The sequence below is a fragment of the Delphinapterus leucas genome, chromosome 14 (genome assembly GCF_059928025.1).
Source record: "Delphinapterus leucas isolate spDelLeu-1000000601 "Yukka" chromosome 14, BTC_Dleu_Yukka2, whole genome shotgun sequence".
Classification (NCBI taxonomy): domain Eukaryota; kingdom Metazoa; phylum Chordata; class Mammalia; order Artiodactyla; family Monodontidae; genus Delphinapterus; species Delphinapterus leucas.
In genome coordinates, this window is record NC_143142.1 from 82,216,564 (window position 1) to 82,240,213 (window position 23,650).

General features: G+C 37.9%; 1 protein-coding gene across 1 annotated transcript in view; it reads right to left on the bottom strand.

The window, feature by feature from the left end:
* Window positions 1–583: 583 nt before the first annotated feature.
* Window positions 584–23,650, bottom strand: part of RTTN (rotatin) — a 163,723-nt gene continuing 140,656 nt past the window's right edge. The window contains exon 50 of the mRNA XM_089895303.1: window positions 584–684. The gene's annotated coding sequence lies outside the window, so the exon portion shown is untranslated. The remainder of the gene's footprint in view (window positions 685–23,650) is intronic.

Genomic DNA, 23,650 nt, shown 5'->3' on the forward strand with positions numbered 1-23,650 from the left:
ATTTTCATTAGAAAAAATTATTTCCTATGGCAATGTTTCCCAAAGTGCATCTTCCAATTATCATAGACATTATGGAAAATGTGGATTTTGTGGATAAACTGGATTTGGGAACTTTACACTCTTTAATCCCCTTTTGGAAATACAGATATCATTCAATGCAGCATATTAAAGGTTCTGAGAAAATCAGGAACGAAGAAGCCTACTGAATTTAGTTTAAACCACTGTTTCTCAAACTAGTTTGACTGTGAAATTACATCTTTATGTATCCTCTATTAGCATACGTCTCAAAACATACTGTGGAAAATGGTGTGCAATAGATTCACATCTGAACACCTTGGCTTCATTTTCAAAGTCTTACATAGTGTACTCCCTTCTTCACCTGTCCAAAGTCACTTCTCATTTGAGAATCAAAAATAAATGTAATTCAATATATCAACAAGTTAAAGAAGAAAAATTATGTGACCATATTGATGGACACAGAAAAATCATTTGATAAAAAAATGTAACACCCACTCACAATAAAAGCCATGAGTTAGAAATGGAGGAGAATTACCTCAACTTGATCAAGATCATCTGCAAAGAACCCGTAGCCAGGACTGAATGCTCTCCTCTTAAGACTGGGGAAAAAGTAAGGAGGTCTGCTTGAACCATTGCTGTACAGCATAGTACTAGATGTCCCAGCCACTGTAATAAAGCAAGAAAAAGAAATAAAAGGCATACAGATAGGGAAGGAAGACATAAAACTAGGCCAAATTGCAGAGGACATGATTGTTTATGTAGCAAACTCAAGAAATCTACAAAATCTTCTAGAACTAATAAGTGAGTTCAGTAAGTTTGCAGTATACAAGATCAACACCCCAAAATCAACTGTATTTCTATATACTAATAATAATCATAGGGAAACTAAAATTTAAAACATAATACCATTTATAATCACTCCAAATAAAATAAAAGACTTAGGTGTCTGGTATATTTCTACCATGGGATACTACTCAACAATAAAAAAGATCAAAGTATTGATACATGCAAAAACTTGGATAAATCTGCAGGGAATCACGCTGAGTAAAAAAAAAAAAAAAGCCAGTCTCAAAAGTTTCATGGTGAATGTACTCCATTTATACAACTTTCTTGAAATGACAAAATTTTTTAAATTTAGAAATTTTAGAAAAGATTAGAAGTTGTCAGGGGTTAAAAATGGGGAGTGATGTGGGAAAGAAATATTTGTCATAACAGGCAACACAAAGGATCCTCATGATGTTGGAACTGTTTTGTATCTTGACTGTGGTGGGAGATATGCAGATTTACACAGGGGACAACACTGTAGAGATCTTAATATAATTAATGCAATTATTCTTGTATTAACATGATATACTTATGCATCTTATACAGCTTAATACACTAGAACTTAAAACACACATGCACCCACACACAAATGAGTACAAGTAAAACTGGGGAAAGCTGAATACTGTAGGTGGATTGCATCAATGTCAATTCCTGGCTGTGATATTGTACTCTATTTTGTAAGATGATACCATTGGGGGAAACTGGGTAAAAATATATGGAGTCTCTCTGTATTATTTCTTACAATTGCATGTGAATCTACAATTATCTCAATGAAATTTCAATGAAAATAAAGAGAGAAGGCAATAACATAACATTTATGGTTCTTTGGTTCCCCACTGCCAGGAATCTTCTGTGAAGAGTCAGAACTGGGGACTCATTCACCTTTTAGGTGCCATCAAGAAGGGTATTTAGATTGGTTCAAGATGGCAGAGTAGAAGGACGTGCTCTCACTCCCTCTTGCGAAAGCACCGGAATCAAAACTAACTGCTGAACAATCATAGACAGGAAGACACTGGAACTCACCAAAGAAGATACACCACATCCAAAGACAAAGGAGAACTCACAATGAGATGGTAGGAGGGGCACAATCACAATAAAATCAAATCCCATAACTGCTGAGTGGGTGACTCACAAACTGGAGAAAACTTATACCACAGAAGTCCACCCACTGGAGTGAAGGTTCTGAGCCCCACTTCAGGCTTCCCAACCTGGGGGTCTGGCAAAAGGGAGGAGGAATTCCTAGAAAATAAGACTTTGAAGGCTAGCTGGATTTGATTGCAGGACTTCGACAGGACTGGGGGAAACAGAGACTCCATTCTTGGAGGGCACACACAAAGTAGTGTCTGCATCAGGACCCAGGGGAAGGAGCAGTGACCCCCATAGGAGACAGAACCAGACTTACCTGCTAGTGTTGGAGGGTCTCCAGCAGAGGCATGGGTTGGCTGTTTCTCACCGTGAGGACAAGGACACTGGCAGCAGAAATTCTGGGAAGTACTCTTTGGCATGAGTCCTCCCAGAGTCCACCATTAGCCCCCAAAACAGCCTGTAGGCTCCAGTGCTGGGTTGCCTCAGGTGAAACAACAAACAGGGAGGGAACCCAGCGCCACCAATCAGCACACAAGTGGATTAAAGTTTTACTGAGCTCTGCCCAGCAGAGAAACACCTAGTTCTATCCACAACCAGTCCCTCCCATCAGGAAGCTTGCACAAGCCTCTTAGATAGCCTCATCCACCAGAGGGCAGACAGCAGAAGCAAGAAGAACAACAATCCTGCAGCCTGTGGAACAAAAACCACATTCATAGAAAGATAGACAAGATGAAAAGGCAGAGGGCTATGTACCAGATGAAGGAACAAGATAAAACCCCAGAAAAACAACTAAATGAAGTGGAGATACGCAACTTTCCAGAAAGAGAATTCAGAATAATGATAGTGAAGATGATCCAGGACCTAGGAAACAGAATGGAGACAAAGATCGAGAAGATGCAAGAAATGTTTAACAAAGACCTAGAAGAATTAAAGAATAAACAAACAGAGAAGAACAATACAATGACTGAAATGAAAAATACACTAGAAGGAATCAATAGTAGAATAACTGAGGCAGAAGAATGGATAAGTGACCTGGAAGACAGAATGGTGGAATTCACTGCGGCGGAACAGACTAAAGAAAAAAGAATGAAAAGAAATGAAGACAGCCTAAGAGACCTCTGGGACAACATTAAATGCAACAACATTCACATTATAGGGGTCCCAGAAGGAGGAGAGAGAGAGAAAGGACTCAAGAAAATATTAGAAGAGATTATAGTTGAAAACTTTCCTAACATGGGAAAGGAAATAGCCAGCCAAGTACAGGAAGCACAGAGAGTCCCATACAGGATAAACCCAAGAGGAAATATGCTAAGACACACAGTAATCAAACTGGCAAAAATTAAAGACAAAGAAAAATTATTGAAAGCAGCAAGGGAAAAATGACAAATAACATACAAGGGAACTCCCATAAGGTTAACAGCTGATTTCTCAACAGAAACTCTACAAGCCAGAAGGGAGTGGCAGGACATATTTAAAGTGATGAAAGGGAATAACCTACAGCCAAGATTACTCTACCAAGCAAGGATTACTCTACCAATCTCATTCAGATTCAATGCAGAAATCAAAAGCATTACAGACAAACAAAAGCTAAGAGAATTCAGCACCACCAAACCAGCTCTATAACAAATGCTAAAGGAACTTCTCTAAGTGGGAAACACAAGAGATGAAAAGGACCTACAAAAACAAACCCAAAACAATTAAGAAAATGGTCATAGGAACATACATATCAATAATTACCTTAAATGTGAATGGATTAAATGCTCCAACCAAAAGACACAGGCTTGCTGAATGGATATAAAAACAAGACCCATATATAGGCTGTCTACAAGAGACCCACTTCAGACCTAGGGACACATACAGACTGAAAGTGAGGGGATGGAAAAAGATGTTCCATGCAAATGGAAATCAAAAGAAAGCTGGAGTAGCAATACTCATATCAGATAAAATAGACTTTAAAATAAAGAATGTTACAAGAGACAAGGAAGGACACTGCATAATGATAAAGGGATCAATCCAAGAAGAGATATAACAATTATAAATATATATGCACCCAACATAGGAGCACCTCAATACATAAGGCAACTGCTAACAGCACTAAAAGAGGAAATCGACAGTAACACAATAATAGTGGGGGACTTTAACACCTCACTTACACTAATGGACAGATCATCCAAACAGAAAATTAATAAGGAAACACAAGCTTTAAATGACACAATAGACCAGATAGATTTAATTGATATTTATAGGACATTCGATCCAAAAACAGCAGCTTACACTTTCTTCTCAAGTGCGCACAGAACATTCTACAGGATAGATCACATCTTGGGTCACAAATCAAACCTCAGTAAATTTAAGAAAATTGAAATCATATCAAGCATATTTTCTGACCAAAACGCTATGAGATTAGAAATCAATTACACGGAAAAAAACGTAAAGAACACAAACACAGTGAGGAAAAACAATACATTACAAAATAACCAAGAGATCACTGAAGAAATCAAAGAGGAAATCAAAACATACCTAGAGACAAATGACAATGAAAACACGACAATCCAAAACCTATCAGATGCAGCAAAAGCAGCTCTAAGAGGGAAGTTTATAGCAATACAATCCTACCTCAACAAACAACAAACATCCCAAATAAACAATCTAACCTTAAACCTCAAAGAAGTAGGGAAAGAAGAACAAACAAAACTCAAAGTTACTAAAAGGAGGGAAATCAGAAAGATCAAAGCAGAAATAAATGAAATAGAAACAAAGAAAACAATAGCAAGGATGAATAAAACTAAAATCTGGTTCTTTGAGAAGATAAACAAAATTGATAAACCATTATCCAGACTTATCATAAAAAACAAGGAGAGGACTTAAATCAATGAAATCAGAAATGAAAAAGAAGTTGCAACAGACACCGCAGAAATAGGAAGCATCCTAACAGACTACTACAAGCAACTCTATGCCAATAAAATGGACAACCTGGAAGAAGTGGACAAATTCTTAGAAATGTATAGCCTTCCAAAGACTGAACCAGGCAGAAATAGAAAACATCAACAGACCAATCACAAGTAAGGAAATTGAAATTGTGATTAGAAATCGTCCAACAAACAAATATCCAGGACTAGATGCCTTCACAGGTGAATTCTATCAAACATTTAGAGAAGAGCTAAAACCCATCCTTCTCAAAGTCTTCCAAAAAATTGCAGAGGAAGGAATAGTCCCAAACTCACTCCATGAGGCCACCATCACCCTGATACCAAAGCCAGACAAAGATACTACAAAAAAAGAAAATTACACACCAATATCACTGATGAATATAGGTGCAAAAATCCTCAACAAAATACTAGCGAACAGAATTCAACAACACATTAAAAGGATCATACACCATGATCAAGTGGGATTTATCTCAGGGAAGCAAGGATTCTTCAATATACGCAAATCAATCAATGTGATACGCCATATTAACAAATTGAAGAAAAACCATATGATCATCTCAATAGATGCAGAAAAAGCTTTTGACAGAATTCAACACCCTTTTATGATAAAAACTCTCCAGAAAGTGGGCATAGAGGGAACCTACCTCAACATAATAAAGGTCACATACGACAAACCCACAGCAAACATCAATCTCAATGGTGAAAAACTGAAAGCATTTCCTCTAAGATCAGGAGCAAGACAAGGATGTCCACTCTCACCACTATTATTCAACATAGTTTTGGAAGTTCTAGCCATGGCAATCAGACAAGAAAAAGAAAAAAAAGGAATAGAAATTGGAAGAGAAGTAAAATTGTCACTGTTTGCAGAGGACATGATACTATGCATAGAGAATCCTTAAGATGCCACCAGAAAACTACTAGAGCTAATCTATGAATTTGGTAAAGTTTCAGGATACAAAATTAATGCACAGAAATCTCTTGCATTCCTATACACTAACGATGAAAAATCTGAAAAAGAAATTAAGGAAATACTGCCATTTACCATTGCAACAAAAAGAATAAAATACCTAGGAATAAACCTACCTCGGGAGACAAAAGACCTGTAGGCAGAAAACTATAAGACACTGATGAAAGAAATTAAAGAAGATACAAACAGATGGAGAGATATACCATGTTCTTGGAGTGGAAGGATCAATATTGTGAAAATGACTATACTACCCAAAGCAATCTACAGATTCAATGCAATCCCTATCAAATTACCAATGGCATTTTTTACAGAACTAGAACAGAAAATCTTAATATTTGTATGGAGACACAAAAGACCCTGAATAGCCAAAGCAGTCTTGAGGGAAAGAAAAGGAGCTGGAGGAATCAGACTCCCTGACTTCAGACTATATGACAAAGCTACAGTAATCAAGAAAATATGGTACTGGCACAAAAACAGAAGTATAGATCAATGGCACAGGATAGAAAGCCCAGAGATAAACCCATGCACCTATGGTCAACTAATCTATGACAAAGGAGGCAAGGATATACAATGGAGAAAAGACAGTCTCTTCAATAAGTGGTGCTGGAAAAACTGGACAGCTACATGGAAAAGTATGATATTAGAACACTCCCTAACACCATACACAAAAATAACTCACAATGGATTACAGACCTAAATGTAAGACCGGACACTAGAAAAGTCTTAGAGGAAAACATAGGAAGGACACTCTTTGACATAAATCACAGCAAGATCTTTTTTGATCCACCTCCTAGAGTAACTGAAATAAAAACAAAAATAAACAAATGGGACCTAATGAAACTTAAAAAGCTTTTGCACAGCAAAGGAAACCATAAACAAGATGAAAAGACAACCCTCAGAATGGGAGAAAATATTTGGAAATGAATCAACGGACAAAGGATTAATCTCCAAAATATATACACAGCTCATGAAGTTCAATATTAAAAAAACAAACCACCCAATGCAAAAAGGGCAGAAGACCTAAATAGACATTTCTCCAAAGAAGACATACAGATGGCCAAGAAGCACATGAAAAACTGCTCAACATCACTAATTATTAGAGAAATACAAATCAAAACTACAATGAGGTATCACCTCACACCAGTTAGAATGGACATCATCACAAAATCTACAAACAACAAATGCTGGAGAGGGTGTGGAGAAAAGGGAACCCTCTTGCACTGTTGGTGGGAACGTAAATTGATACAATCACTATAGAGAACATATGGAGGTTCCTTAAAAAACTAAAAATAGAATTACCATGTGACCCAGCAATCCCATTACTGGGCATTTACCCAGAGAAAACCATAATTCAAAAAAACACAAGCACCCCAATGTTCATTGCAGCACTATTTACAATGTCCAGGTCATGGAAGCAACCTAAATGCCCATCGGCAGACGAATGGATAAAGAAGATGTGGTACATATATACAGTGGAATATTACTCAGCCATAAAAAGGAACGAAATTGGATCATTTGTAGAGACGTGGATGGATCTAGAGACTGTCATAGAGAGTGAAGTAAGTCAGAAAAAGAAAAACAAATATTGTATATTAAAGCACATATGTGGAATCTAGAAAAATGGTACAGATGAACTGGTTTGCAGGGCAGAAATTGAGACACAGATGCATAGAACAAACATATGGATACCAAAGGGGAAAAGCAGCGGGGTGGTGGTGGTGGTGTGATGAATTGGGCGATTGGGATTGACATGTATACACTGATGTGTATAAAACTGATGACTAATAAGAACCTGCTGTATAAAAAAACAAATAATATAAAATTTTTTTTAAAAAGGGTATTTAACTTGGGTTTTTGACAGTTACAATTCATGCACTGCCTGTGATTTTCCCACCTCTAACAGACTGTGATATAGATATAAAGTAGCATAGGAAATACTAAACATTGCAGTTCCCTCTTCCCCATAACTTTAAGGTAAGCAAGGGAATTATCTAGGCAGCATACAGGAGCTTAGGTAATACTAACAGGTGAAAGAAGATGCCACACCAGGTTGTAAAACAGTGGCAAGGGTCTAATTTTCTTCCTTTATGCTTAGAAAGAATAGAGTAGGAGGGAGAACAGGAGTGATATTTTCTTTTTTCTGTACAATATGAGCATGGTTTCATTTGATAAAGGAGGAATTATTTTTTTAATGAATGTGCCATTGTTCCTGTCACTAGGGAATTACTTTATTGGGGGATTAAATAAATGAAAATGATACCACAATGTAAATGGCAGTGGTTATGTGGGTTGGTGCCTTAAAGGCAATCTTTATATTTTTATTCATGAACCTCTTTATTTTACATATTTCATATGAAAACGTATTATTATTATTATCAGACAAGAACGTTTTAAATGAAAAAGGCAATGAATGATTATTTATTGAATGGATTAATAAGTGCTGCAGTCAAACCTTGTATAAGCTACTACAGTAAAACAATCCACGAAAATATGGACAAACTCTTCAATAAGTATTGATTGACCTGAATATGTTCTGAATGAAAATAGGTGGGCACAAGAAGTATATAAATGTGCTTGATTCTTAGGAAGAGAAAGTCATTGCTAAAGTCAATTTGAGAGAGATAAAAATGCATTGAAAGCAGTTTATTTAGACCACAGGACTCTGAACACAGGTCCCACACAGAGCAGACACTCTCATTTGAGTCTGTGCTCTGCAAATGGCATACGGTGTCGTTCACATTTGTCCACAATGGATCTTTATGAATTTCCAAATTACACACTCCAGTCACATTCATAGCAGTAAATTTCAAGCTGTTCTTCAAACAAAGCATTCTCTTTCAACCTCTGTGCTTTTACATTGAAACGGGCCTCCCCTCTGGGTTTAGTGAACTGCTTCTCCCTCAGGATGAGGAGAGAGACACAGGTGCTGGAAGTGGGCAGCTGTCAGTGACCTGGAAACTGTCTATCGCAGCTGCAGGACTCAGGGGAGCTGGGGGAATGTGGGCCAGAAGTTAGGCATCTCCTACAGCAGCTCTGGGGAGAAAGGCCTCACATACACTCCTGGGACCGGTGGGGTGGGGCGGAGGATGAGGCGGTACCCCAACAAAGGAATTTAGAAGGAGCCAACAAACTGTGTCTGCATTTACGCTTTGATCTGGAAATTCTACTTCTAGGAGTGTGCTCTGAACAGACACCTCTACAAGTACAAAACAACATAGGAACAGGTTTTTAATAATTGTGGCATTATTCATAATAGCAAAACATCGGGAACAACTTGATACTCATTCATGAGAAACTGGTTGAATAAAGTATGGTACATCTATATACTGGAGTACCAAGAATGAGGAAGAGCCCTCTGAACTCATGCAGAGTGACTTCCAGGATATATTTTAAATGAAAAAAAAGTACAAAAGAGTGTGTACAGCATGCTGTCCTTTCTGTAAGAAAGAAGGAATAATTTTATATATATATATATATATATATATATATATATATATATACTGCAAAAAGAAATACAGAAGGGATAAGTTATAAACCAGGGATGATAGTTATATGTAGCATTGGTGGGAAGCAGGTGGAGGCAAATGGATAGGAATGAGACCTCTCTGGCTATTCCTCTTTATATGATTTTGACTTTTGAGTTATGTATGTTTTACATATTCAAAAGAAAACAATTAAATGAAAGGATTAAAAAATCAAACTAAAATTGAATACAAAAAAATTAACCTAAGTGTACTTCTAATATATAACCACACAGAAGAAGAAGAATTAATTCCAGCCACTTTCGAACTCAGTTCTCTGACTATAAACTTTAATACTAAGGCTATATTCTAAACACAAAATAATTGCAGTTGCAAAAAAACCCCCAAAATATTTGAACTTTACTTAGCAGTAAAGTAGGACCAACTTGTTGCTGGTGGTATCACTCATGTAGTGATTCTGAAGCTATTTTGCTGGGGTTGGAGGATAGAGGAACTGAGTAGATATATTCATTCTGATGTTGTAGGGAACCAGGGTTCTCACTGTGAAAAAGAGATATACAAATATGGAATGGGAAAAGGAGAAGAACTCTGTGTTCCTAAGCTAATATTAAAGTTATCAGTGTAAACTCATGAAATTTAAAAATAAGTTTTCTGGCTCTGTCCACCAAAAGGGTCTAGAAGCAGTGACAGCTGAGTGGCCAAGCACAAGCCTATCTACCCCCGTCAGCTTGGTTTCTAGATCTCATTCCCTATAGTATTTTGGACAGCTATGAATATACTAGCAACATTATAGATCTGATGACACAATTGGGCACTGAGGCGCCTTTTATTTTAGCCACCAGCAGAATGAGGTCAGGTCAGTTTTCTGAATCTAATGATCTAAGGCCCTTGAAGAGGAAGTGGGAGTGGAAAGTAAAGAAGGGACCACTTCTGAGAGTGTTGTAGGTGGAGCCATCACAAAGCACACTCAGTTATGCTGTAATTTTGACAAGGTCAGTGGATATGAAAGAGCAAAACTGTAGTCTGTTGAAAATTTGGAAACATTTTTAGAAGAGATAAACATGAGCTTCTAGTAGGATATTTTATTCTTTTTCAAAGCCAATCATTTATCTCTTTATTATTCCTTAATTACCATAATTATAAAATTTTTTGTATAAGAACACCAAAATTTTCCCCATATTACATTTCACGATCCTCTGCAGTCTGCACATGTCCTGCCGAGACTGTCAATAACCTTGGTTGTGTGACTGCTGTCCTGTCAGCTTGAACAAACGGCAGTTACAGTGACAAAGAGGAACTGTTAACCACTGGATGATTCCACAATGTAGTGCATGGAATGTGGAGGAAACTTTAATTCCTCTTGGACAGGCGGCCACTTAGATCTAAAAGGACCTGAGAAATCAGGCCGATAGGGAGGCATATGGATAGTGAGAAGGAACAGTAAGAATGAGACGAGGGTTTACAAGCAGAGCCAGGGTCTTCCCAGTAGAGGTAATAACTGAAGTTAGAGGGGTGATATGACATCTTGGGGAAAGTACACAGGAGAAAGAGCTGAAGAATGTTTATAGTAAAACTAAAGCAAAAATAACACCAATCAAACCCTAAACCTTACATTTCTAAAGGGTCCTTGAAAGATCAGAAGACAGATCTTATTGTGGGTTCAAATTCTCAGAAGTGAGAACTAGCTCATCACTGAGTAGAGGTAAAAGTGAAACATAAGTCCTTGCCACAAGTGTTTTCAATTTAGTGATCATCCTATAGCTAACAATAAATAATAACATTTCTATTCTATAAAATAGAGCACCAACAAGGTGTGCTAAATAAGGAGGTCTGAAGACTAAATAAGAAAAGTTTAGCCATCTTAAGATGCTAGAAGGAGAATATTAGGGGTCCTCAAGACACACGCACACATACTGAATTCAGATATATGAAATGTCTTACCTACTAATCGAGCAGAGGGAAGGAAATTAGTGGCTGTTGCCCGAGAACTTGGGATATACAATTCTCTAAGTATGGAATAAAAGCAGACTAGCAGTTGTTTTCTTTTCAATTTAACAAGTGTATTAAATTGATCTGTGCTCGTATCAGCTCTAAGCAGAGAGGAGACAGACCTTCAACTTCATTGGATTGGAGAACGATAACATAATTCACATGCTTCAGGGAGTGAGGCTGGTGACCACTGTTTGGCATCCAAATGTAAAATTAGGTGAAGGATCACTGTATAGTCAGAAATACCCATGTGTGGGGCCAGTGGACGTTGAGGCTGGAGGTGGGTGGAGCGCCGCCCAGAGCGAGGTGACAGGACCCGAGATCAGGGCAGCCCTGCCTGTGGCCTTAGAGCCCGAGCCACGTGGGGTAGCTTTTGCACAGCAGCACAGCCCCGCCCAGCGCAGGGCACCCAAGCCCAAGCAACGCTGGAGCCTGAACAGGGTGCTCAGTAGTCAATTTGAAGATGTTTGTGTTGCTTGGTATCACTCTCTCTCTGTTTCTAGGTATCTTCTCCAAACTCTAATATATATGCCCATGATGTGTGTGTGTGTGTGTGTGTGTGTGTGTGTGGTGTTGTGCAAGGCAGAGCTCTACTTTCTCCTGCCCTAGAGGATACTGGGGGTCAAATCCACATATTTCCAAGTCCATCCAGAGCAAACCTCTCCTTTGGGATTGAAGTACTTTTAGGACTTTTGTGGATTGTGTCTGAATACGAGTTCAAATTATACTACTTTTCTAATTTCAGAAGTAACCAGAAGGCAACCATGAGCTGAGCTAGTTTTAAGATGCCCCACGAGATCAGCACTGACTATAAGTGCCATCTTCAGCACCAGTGGTCTGGGGCAGGTGAAGTTAGCTGCCTCATCCACTGGACTCTAGGAGCACCGTGCTCTTATTTGGTCATGCCACCTGGCAGTTCATGTGTGTATATGTTTGTCTCTGCCCTGAGGGCCGGGAGCTGCTTAACCAGAAGCTCTGTGTTTCATATCAGGGTATCCAGGCCTGGAACATAGTAAGTGTTGGATAAATGTGAGTTAATACAAGTCTACACCGGGGGAAATGTACAGTGGCCTAGTACATAGCATTTTTCTTTTTTGAGATTTTAGATAATGATGCTCAGAATTCCAGGTATGCTTTCATAACAGCGAAATCTGAGAGGTTCTTTCTAAATTATGGCAATAGGTTAAAGGCATTTTTAAACTTTTCAATTAAAAAATGTTGGCAATTAGAGCCCTTCTTTAAGAAGCATACAGTTTCCATTTTTCTTGTTCTACCAATTTATTTCTCAGTTTGTTTCCAAGTCCTGCGTCAAATAATGCTTTTCTCCTATGCTATTCATACATAACCAGAATAAGAGATAGAGCAGTCTTAAGTTGAACAGTATACCAAACAGACTTGCAAAACATATGAATGTATATTATCAAGTTTCGCTCTGTGCATTTGTGACATGAACTTTTAAAAACCCATCATACAACATTATATAGCTTGAAACGTAAACTGAGGGATCGATTCTACAAAATCAATGAAATAAAAAGCTCCAAGTGACTACTTTTACAGTTGACAGTTTAAAAGAATAAGAAAAACTTCCACTCTCAGTGCACACATCAAATCTCACCCCCAAATCCTGGGCAGCCCATGTGGAGAAGGGGAAGGGGTACATGATCAGCAAAGTTTGAGTCGTGCCTCCTATAACCACCAGAATCAATATTGCTTTCAGCAAAGGAGGTTGGGAAAACTAGATATCCACATGCAAACTATGTTCCCTCTATACTACCTTTGTTGAGTTTTTATCATGAACGGATGCTGGATTTTGCCAAAAGCTTCTTCTGCATCTATTAAGATGATCATGTGATTTTTTAATCCTTCTTTTCGTTAATGTGTTGTATCATGTTGATTGATTTGCAGATACTAAACCATCATTGCATCCCTGGAATAAATCTCACTTGATCACAATGTACGATCCTTTTAATGTATTGCTGAATTTGGTTTGCTAATATTTTGTTGAAGATTTTCACATCTATGTTCATCAGGGATATTGCCTGTAATTTTCTTCCTTTGTAGTGTCTTTGTCCTGTTTTGGTTTCACGGTTATGCTGGTCTTATATAGAATGAGTCTGGAAATGTTCCCTCCTTTTCAATGTTTTGGAATAGTTTGAGAAGGCTAGGTATTAACTCTTCTTTAAATGTTTGGTAGACTCCCCCTGTGAAGCCATCTGATCCTGGTCTTTCATTTATGGAAAGTTTTTTGATTAATGATTCAATTTCATTGCTAGTAATTGGTCTGTTTAGATTTTCTATTTCTTCCTGATTCAGTCTTGGAAGATTATATGTTTCTAGGAATTTATTCATTTCTTCTAGGTTGTTCAATTTATTGGCATGTAACTGTTCATAGTATTCTCTTAAGATTGTATTTCTGTGACATTGGTTGTAACTTCTCTTTCATTTCTAGTTTTATTTATTCGGGTCCCTGTCTCTTTTTTTCTTGATGAGTCTGGGTTAAGGTTTATCAATTTGGTTTATCTTTTAAACAGATCTTTTCATTGACCTTTTCTATTATTATTGATGGTGGTGGTGGTGGTCTCTCATTTATTTCTACTTTCTTTCTTTCCTTCCTTCCGCTAACTTTGGGCTCTGTTTGTTCTTCTTTTTCTAATTCCCTTAGGTAGAAATTTAGGTTGTTTATTTGGGATTTTTCTTGTTTCTTGAGTAGGCTTGTATCACTATAAACCTTCCTCTTAGAATTGCTTTTGCTCTGTCTCATAGATTTTGGAAAGTTACGCTTGTATTTTCATTTGTCTCAAGGTATTTTTCAATTTTTCTCTTTGATTTCTTTGTTGACCCATTGGATTTTTAGTAGCATGTTGGTTAGTCTCCACATGTTTGTGTTTTATTCCAGTGTTCTTCTTGTAATTGATTTCTAGTTTCATACCTTGTGGTCAGAAAATGATACTTGATATAATTTCAATTTTCTCAAATTTATTGAGACTTCTTTTGTGGCCTAGCATGTGACCTGGAGAAAGTTCCATGTGCACTTGAAAAGAATGTGTATTGTTTTTGTATGGAATGTTCTGTAACTACCTGTGAATTCCAAATGGTCTAACGTGTCATTTAAGGCCACTCTTTCCTTATTGATTTTCTGTCTGATCTATCAACATTCATTGATGTAAGTGGGGTATTAAAGTCCCCTATTATTAATGTATTACTACCAATCTCTCCCTTTATGTCTGTTAATATTTGCTTTATATATTTAGGTGCTCCTATGTTAGGTGCATATGTTTATGAACATTATATATCTTCTTCTTGCATTGACTCCTTTATCATTATGTAATGCCCTGCTTTGTCTTTTGTCACAGACTTTGTTTTAAAGTCTATTTTGTTTGATAGGAGTATTGCTACCCCAGTTTTCTTTTCATTTCCATTTGCATGGAATATCTTTCTCCATCCTTTCATTTTCATCTGTGTGTATCTCTAGCTCTAAAGTGTGTCTCTTGTAGGCAGCATATATATGGGTCTTGTTCTTGTTTGTTTGTTATTATTCATTCAGTCACTCTACATCTTTTAATTGTAGAGTTACCTTTAAAACGATTTTAAAGGTAAAACGATTTACCTTTAAAACGATTGTTGATAAGCATGTACTTACTGTCATTTTGTCACTTATTTTCTGGTTGTTTTGTAGTTCTTTCCTTAAAGTTCTTAATTTTTATATATTAAAATTTATCAATCTTATCATTATATTCAATGCTTTTTAAAATTTAGTCAAAAAAAATTTTTCCTAACCATGTTCATGTTTTGGCTTTTACATATTAGTCCTTAATCATTTGGAATTGATTTTTACATATGTTGTGAAGAAGGAATACAACTTCATCTTTTCCCATATGGACAACATTTTCTCTTCTCCTATTAATCAAATTGTCTCTCCTTTCTCCATTATCTGTCATGCCACTTTGGTCATATACCAAACATGTTTTGCTTATCTCTGCACCATGTCAGACAGTTTTAATTACCATAATTTCATAAGAAATCCTGCTGCTTGGTAAGGTAAATCCCCTCCTCCTGCTATCGTTCTTCAAAAATGTCCTGGCTATCTCATTATTGTTTCATGTAGACTTCAGAATAATCTCATCAAATTCTACCAGGAATACCCTGTTGAAATTTTGGGTGGAATTGTATTAAATCTATCCGTTAATTTGAGAAGAATTGACATTTAATGATATAAAACCACCACCATTTTGTTGGTCAGAAATACGTGGGTCAGGATTCCGAGGAAGCACAGCAGAGACGGTTCTTCACCTACCGTGACATCTGGCCTCAGGTGGGAAGATGGAAAGACTGAAGGGGACTCAGTAGCTCACAGCAGGACTCGTCTGAAGGCTCCTTCATTCACATGTCTGGCTGTTGAAGCCGGCTGTCTGCTGGAAACTCAGCTGTGGCTGTCATTCAGAACATCCATTTATGGCCTCTCCATGTGGCTGCCTGGCTTTCTCACAGCACAGTGGCTTGGTTCCCGGAGAACCAAGAGGAAGCTGTATCACCTTTCACGGTCTAACCTGGGAAGTTACGTAGTATCACTTCCAGCCTAGAATCATAAACCCATTTCTGGAGGGAGAAATACCAGTCACTTTCTAAGAAAGTAGATGGGATAGTAAATACTGCTGTGGCTATCATTGGAAAACACAGTCTGCCGCATAAGTCTCCCTGTCTGTTCACATGGTATCGCTCATTTTTATGTGTTTATAATTATGACTTAATAAACATTTCTAATTTTCCCTGTAGAGATAGTGCATGTTTAGCTAGATTTACTACTCAGTACATTATATGCTCCATAACTATTGTTAATGATGGCTTCTTATTAAATGTGTTTTTAGTTGCTTGTGATGTAAAGAAATGCAACTGCTTTTGAATCCAGCCACCTTGCTAAACTCCCAACTCCTAAAATAATTTATTTAAAATTGTTTTGACTTTTTAATGTGATTATATCATCTGCAAATAATGATACTTTTATTTCTCCTTCCTAATCTTTATGATTCCAGTCAGTATTTTTTTAACCTCATTACACTGCATAGAACTTCCAATAAAATTTCAGTAGAAGTGATAATAGCAAGCCTCCTTGTGGCATTTTTTAATTGTAAGGGAATAAATACAGTCATCCCTCGATATCCACAGGGTATTGGTTACAGGACCCACACGGATACCCAAAATCCACAGATACACAAGTCTCATATAAAATGGCTTAGTATTTACATATGGACATACTCCCTCACAATTTAAATCATCTCTGGATTACTTATGATACCTAATGCTATGTAAATAACTGTAAATACAATGTAATTAGTTGCTGGTGTGTAGCAAATCAAGTTCTGCTTTTGGAATTTTCTGGAATTCTTTTTCCTAATATTTTTGATCTGCAGTTGGTTGAATCCGAGAATGCAGAACTGCAGATATGGCAGGCCAACTGTACTTCTACTGTTTCCACATTTAGAATGCTGGTGCTCTGGTTTTTAAACATACTCTTTATTGTTTAAGGTATTGCCTTCTACTTCTGATTCACTAAGAGATTTTGACATTAATTAGAATACTATCAAGTACTTTTTCTACATGTACTAAGAGAAACATATAGATATTTTTCTTTTTTTATATACAATGTCTACTTGATTTGCTAGTAATATTGTTTAGGATTTTTGTCTCTGTTCATGAGATAAGTGGCCTATACTTTTCCATTCTCATACTCTTCTGGTTTGGTTTTTGTAGCATAGTTATACTGGCTTTTTAGAATGAACTGGTATTCTTCCTTCTTTTCCTATAACTCTTGCTAAGAGTTTGAATAAAATTGGGATTGTCCTTGGAATGTTTATTAAAACTTGCCTATAAAACCATTTGTCTCGTGTTTTCTTTGTGGGAAGATGATAATCACTACTTCAGTTTCTTTAATAGCTATAGGGCTGCTAAAGTCTATTATTTTTCAGGTCAATCCTAGTAAATATTTTTCCAAGAATTTGTCCATTTATGCTTTCAAATTTGCTAGCATAGAATTGTTGATAATATTCCAGTAGTAACTCTTTATTCTACTTTATCTGTACTTATGTCCCCCTTTATATTCATTATAGCATTTGTGTTCTTCTGCTCTTTCAGTTGATCATTTATGGCAGAAATTTGTCTACTATTTCTTTTCAAAGATCCAGTTTTTGCTTTGTTGATTTTCTACATTGTAATACCTTTGATTCTATTTCATTAACTTCTGCTCTTTTTACTATCTCTTCAACTTAATTTAGGTTTATTCTGTCATTATTTTTCTAATTAAGATATACACATGGCGTATTCATTTTGAGGCCTTCTTTTAGACAGATTTAAAGCTAAAAATTTCTCAAGGATTAAAAAAGTGAGAGAACTTTCACTTTTGCTGCATCTCACAGGTCTTTTTGTGTAGTTTTCATTATCATTCAGTAACTTTCCATTGTGGTTTCTTTTCATTGTGAGTTATTTAGAAGTTTGTCTTCTAATTTCCAAATACACAAAGATATCCTCCTTGTCTTTTTGTTATTAAATTTTAACTCAATTACACAGTGGCAAGAGTTCCTTCTATATGGACCTATTCTTTGAAATTTATTGGGGCTTTTTCGCCTGATACTTGAATCAACTGTAAATGCTTCACATGGACTGAGGAAAAAATGTGTCTTTTCTAATTCTTGGTTGCAGAATTCTGTATATATCCATTAGATTAAGGTTATCAATTTTGTTATTCAGATTTTCTATATCTTTTCTGAGTTATTGCCAACTTATAGAAAATCAAGAGCATGGGTTGAAAGCTACTTCTGCAATACCAGGTAACCATTTTATCCTTATAGTTCTGCCACCTTGGGGTTCAAGTATTTTGAGGTTATTTTGTTAGATACATGTATTAAAATTGCCACATCTTCAGGGTTTCCATGGTGGTGCAGTGGTTGAGAATCTGCCTGCCAATGCAGGGGACACGGGTTCGATCCCTGGTCCCAGAAGATCCCACATGCCGCAGAACAACTAAGCCCGCGAGCCACAACTACTGAGCCTGCGCTCTAGAGCCTGCATTCCCCTCTCAATAACAATATAGCATTCTTTTACTTGCTTTGTTCTTCTCCTCACTAATGTCCATCATGTTGATATTATCTAAACTTTTTTTCTTTCAGGTGTCTTATTGAAGTATAATATACATATAGTAACAGGTACACTTTTAAGGCTTTTTACATATGCATACACCTGTGTTACCACGCCCTGGATCAAGGAATAAAACGTTATAGATCAAGACACAGAAGCCAGATGCTTGCTTTGTGCCTTTGCAGTTAACACACCCCAAAAGACTACCGTTATTATAAACTCCTGTCACCAGAGGTTAGTTCTACCTGTTATTTAACTTCATATAAGTGGAATCAACCAGTATGTTCTCTTTTGTGTCAGGCTTCTTTTGCCCAGCTTAATGTTTCTGACGTTTATTCATGATGTTGTGTTTATCAGTATTTTGTTAGTTTTTATTGCTGAGCAATACTTCATTGCATAAATATAGCACAATAGTTTTTAGCTTCTCTTGTTGACGGGCATTTAGGTTGTTTCCAGATTGGGGTTATTATCATTTTTATTGGGTTTTTTGGGGTGTTTTTGTCTTTGATATTCTTAGATTTCTGCAATGAGTGTATATATATATTTTTTCTTCCCTCTCTTCTTCGGCTTTCTATGAGCTGTTTAAGTATAAATTTTATCTTCTCTTTTTAGTATTAGGAAATTTACCACCACGTTTCTTCAAGTACTTATTTTCTTTTTATTCTTTTCCATTTCTGAGACTTCTGCCATCCAGATGTGAGCACTTCTACTTCTATTCTCCTAGTTTTTATATTTTTATTTTGTATTTCCTACTTACTGTTGTTTTCTTCCTTCTCAAAGATTTCCTCAATTGTGTTTTCTGAGTCATTAATTCATAACTCAGCTGGATCCATTCTACTTGTCCTACCTATTGTTGTCTTTCTTTCAACCTTTATATTTGTTGTACATACTTTTTTGTACATTTTAAATGTTTTCTCATTTGGGTCTTATAGTTTTAATTTCTTTCCTTATCTCTTTAAATTTGGCTAATTTAAAATTCCTGGTTCATCTGTTTTAACATTTCTGCTTCTTTGGAAAATGTATTTCCAGCATGTGATTTTTCCTTTTGAAGCGGTTGTATTCCTCTAATGTCTTGTTATTTTGACCAGTGAGCTCACTTCCTGTGGGAATGTCAGACAAGTACCGTGAAAGGCGGTGCGCTCGTCTGTAGGGCCCACGTCAGCTCAAGGCGTGGAGAGTGTGGGTCCAGGGCACCCATCGATCAGTCACTTCCACACTCCAAAAACCACCCCCTGCTTGGTGAGAAGCAGTGTTAGGAAGAGACACTTTTCCGCTGCAGTGCCCAGGCCTGGGGCTCTGAAGCGGCAGGGCACAGCAGGGCCTGATGGAGATCAGTGAGCTCCACCTGTTTTCTCAGCCCCTCGCCACTGCAGGGGTTCTGTGTTGTGGCCTTGAGTTTGCTCATGCGCACCCTAGGCCCAGAGATGTGAACGGAGCGGCAGGCACTGGTTCCCTCAAGGCAATGGCTGGAGGGAGCGAGAACAGACCCCCCGTGTGTGCTTTCCCTCACACAGCCCTGTGGGGCTGTCTGCTGCCCATGACCAAAGACACGGCCTCCCCCTACACACAGCAGCTCCAAGAGCTGCCCCGTGACACCAGGGTTTGCTCACCGTTCTCTCTCCCCATCCTGGGAGTGAATCTGGGAGGAGGGACCAGCAGTCCTGATGGTTCAGCATCATTGTTAGTACCAGCCCCCGTCTCCTTGACAACTTCAAATCTTTAAATCAAACAGAGCAAATGCCATATACATTGGATCTACCAGTTCTTTTTTTTTTAACGCGGGCCTCTCACTGTTGTGAGCTCTCCCGTTGCGGAGCACAGGCTCCGGACGCGCAGGCTCAGCAGCCATGGCTCACGGGCCCAGCCGCTCCGCAGCATGTGGGATCTTCCCAGACCGGGACATGAACCCGTGTTCCCTGCATCAGCAGGCGGACTCTCAAGCACTGCGCCACCAGCGAAGCCCGGATCTACCAGTTTTGAATCAGACTCTGTACATTTAAAGCTTCCCCGTTTGGGTCAAAACTCAAAATCACTGTGCAGGAGCTGTAGTATTATCCTCACCTTGCAAATGGAACTGTGTATTATCAGCTGTGGATAGGAAATATGCATGAAAAATGTAAAGTGATGCAATCACAGACTTCATTCCCTATTGCAATGGTACCAAGAGATTAAGCATTTTCCCCAATTTTAAGTCAAGTATTAAAAGCTTCCTTTCGGCCTTTACTGCTGCCCCTCCTCTCTTTCTGTGCAAAGCGGTGTCACGTTTATTTTAGTCAGGTTTTCACAGTGCCTGCTGCTGCCAAATGTGGGCACTAAGAAACAGGAACTGGAAGGAAGCTGACAGGTTATCTGTTGATTTGTGCTTTTTACACAGCATGGGTAATGCAAACTGGCTTCTTCTGTTTGTTCCACACTGCTGGGGTTGCAGCTTATATAACTTTCAGAATTTAAGGTTCTATTTCCAAAAAGCTGATACCTACATCCTGCCTCCCAAAAAGAATAGCCCAAATAAGATTCTTAGTAAGCAATGGATCTTGCAAGTTTAGACTAGAATCTTTGTTCCATGTCAGTGCTGGTTATATTTTCAAATCATATCTAAAATATTGCGGTTTTATTCCTACTCTGCTAAACTAAAAAAATATTCTAAGGATTTTAAAGTGTTTTTAAGCAGTGCTTTTTGGTTTCATTCTTTATTTTTAGAACCTATCTATTCTCATATAAAACTACTTATAGTAGTGGCATTTTGACAAAGTCTACAGAATTTTAGCCTAATTTACATTATGAAATTCTGTAGCTTTTGTTAATAAAGTATTTTCCATATTCATCCACTCATTCATTCATTCACATAAATAAATATAAACTGAACGCCTGCTTTGTGAGGCATTGTGGGAGGCGTGGAGTCACAAGCTGAGTCAGAAGTCCTGTTTTGAAGCAGTGGGAACAATGACTTTATGCAAGTGAGTATAATACAAGGTGAAAAGCGCTAAGTGATATAAAAGTGAAAAGAAAAAAAAAAAAACCGACTAAAATTGGTGTGGAAACTCAAAGAGTAAAGACTTTCCTGCCAGCTGGGGAATCTGACACAGCTTCACAGGAGACGTGACATTTGATCTTAGCCTTTTAAAGCAGGCAGAAATGGAAACGTAAAGGTGGGTGGAGGAAAGTTAGAGAATTCAATCAAAGAGGCAGTAGAAGAAAGGGCACAGATAAACAAGCCAGAGAATGTGAAGAAGGTACAAGGTAAGTTGAGAATAATGTCCAACAAGGACCCGTGTCCTTTATCCTCTGGCCTTCTTTGTGTCTAATACAGGGAGCCAGGCAAGGATTAGCCACAAAAACAAACAAGAGGATGTTCAAAGTTTCAAGAAATCTTAGAAGCTCATAGTATAACCTCTCTTTATTGGCCACCAGAGAACGGATTTGCTAAGCTTAAACAATTCTCTCCATTTTCCCAATAAACATACCGGCCAACCAACGCCAGAGCACATGAGCACAGGGGCGAGTGGACCTCCCTCCAGCACAGGCTTCTCTGGCTTCCACTCGGCGAGTTTCATACTGACCAGGATCTGGCTGTACTTGTTCCTAAAACATCTGTACCGCTTGGACTCCTTACTGTAATTATAGAATTTGGTTAAATACTAAGGACAGCGGTAAGATGAAAAATAATTATTTCTATAAGAGCTAAGTTGGATGCTTTGCAAAGAATTAGAAACAAGGAGTCACAAATTGCTATTGAATCTGGTGAGGTGAGTTAACTCAAAAGAAAGTCAGAAATAATAGAAATTTGGAAGAATTCTTGGATAAAATGGTAAAGAAAAATCTGGAAGAGGTTGAGGTTTAGATCGCTTAGTAAGTGTCTTAGTTTTTGCTCCACTTCCAGAAACTGAAACTGGAAATTGTCCAGAGATGTGATTTATGCCCCAAAACATAACATCAGTGAAGGAACTACCTTCAAAAAAGGCCTCAGCCCTTATTAAGAGACTGGGTAATGAACACATATTTACATATTTGAAATAAATGGTAAAAGTACATATATTTTTTAATCTTCCAATTAATTTTTTGATTAATTAAACTATCATTGAGAATGCTGGTATCTGCTCAGACCAACTACTCTGTCTTCACGGCCATATTTCTCTATGATAAGCAGGTGGGTTCTGACAACTGAAGGCTTTCATGTCATGGGAATAAACCCACACCAGGAAGTGATCTTACTTTATTCTCTGACAGTACTATCTCCAGTTCTAAACTCAACTAGACTTAATCACAAAGTCTAAACGCAGATCGAATAAATTCAGTAAGCATCTAACCTCTTTTTTTAAATTTGGGAACATAATACTTTAACTTCTAGTTGTATCATGTTTTTCTCTTAAATCAGCTAGAACGTTGGCCAGTGGGGCAGGGATTGGTGGTTGCCTAACCGAACCCCTTGTTCCTTTCTGCCCGGCAGAGGCCTGTGTTACTAAATGTGCAGTGAGCCCCGCTGAAGGACTACAACCCTTCGCTTCCCTTGTAGTCAACACACTGTTCTGTCCAAGGACCTAAGGGCAAGTTGTTAGACTGCTCTTTTGGGAAGCCTCCTGAAAGGGGCAATAGACAGCTGGGGGAGTTCTTTTCCTTCCAGATGTCCACGTGGCAACTTGCCGAAGGAAGAATGCATCAAAGAAGGATGGGCACTTGAGCCCCTGAGGACACTGTCAGCCAAGGACTGCACCCCACCCCAGGGTGGCGGTGGGGAGCTTACTGGCTGTGGAAAAAACCAAAAAACAGAAAAAGAAACTCTTCTCTCACTGAAGCCATTATTATTTTGGACTTTCTACTCTGCAATCATGGCTTTTCCTAAGAGATATAAGAGGTAACTTTTTATAAGAGGTATCATATCCATATACTGATTCTTTGCGATCCAATCTTTACAAATAACACCAGAAAACGATTAAAAATAGTTTCCCACTTTATAATCTGTCTCTTCCCAGGGTAAGCCAAGGGAAGAATGTTCTAACAGAGTATCTGAGGAAGTCATGTTTCCAGAACTGCAAGCAATCTGCTACCAGAACACCAAGCATTGCTGCCCAGATGAATGAACCAAATGGGACGCAGACGCTCCAAAGGCACGGCTGCGGGCACGGGTAAGGCCACAGGGAAAGAGACGTCATTGGAAAAGAAGAAATGCATGAAAGAATTTTTCCCTTGGAGTCTACATTAAAGCACATACATTTCTCTTGGCTTTC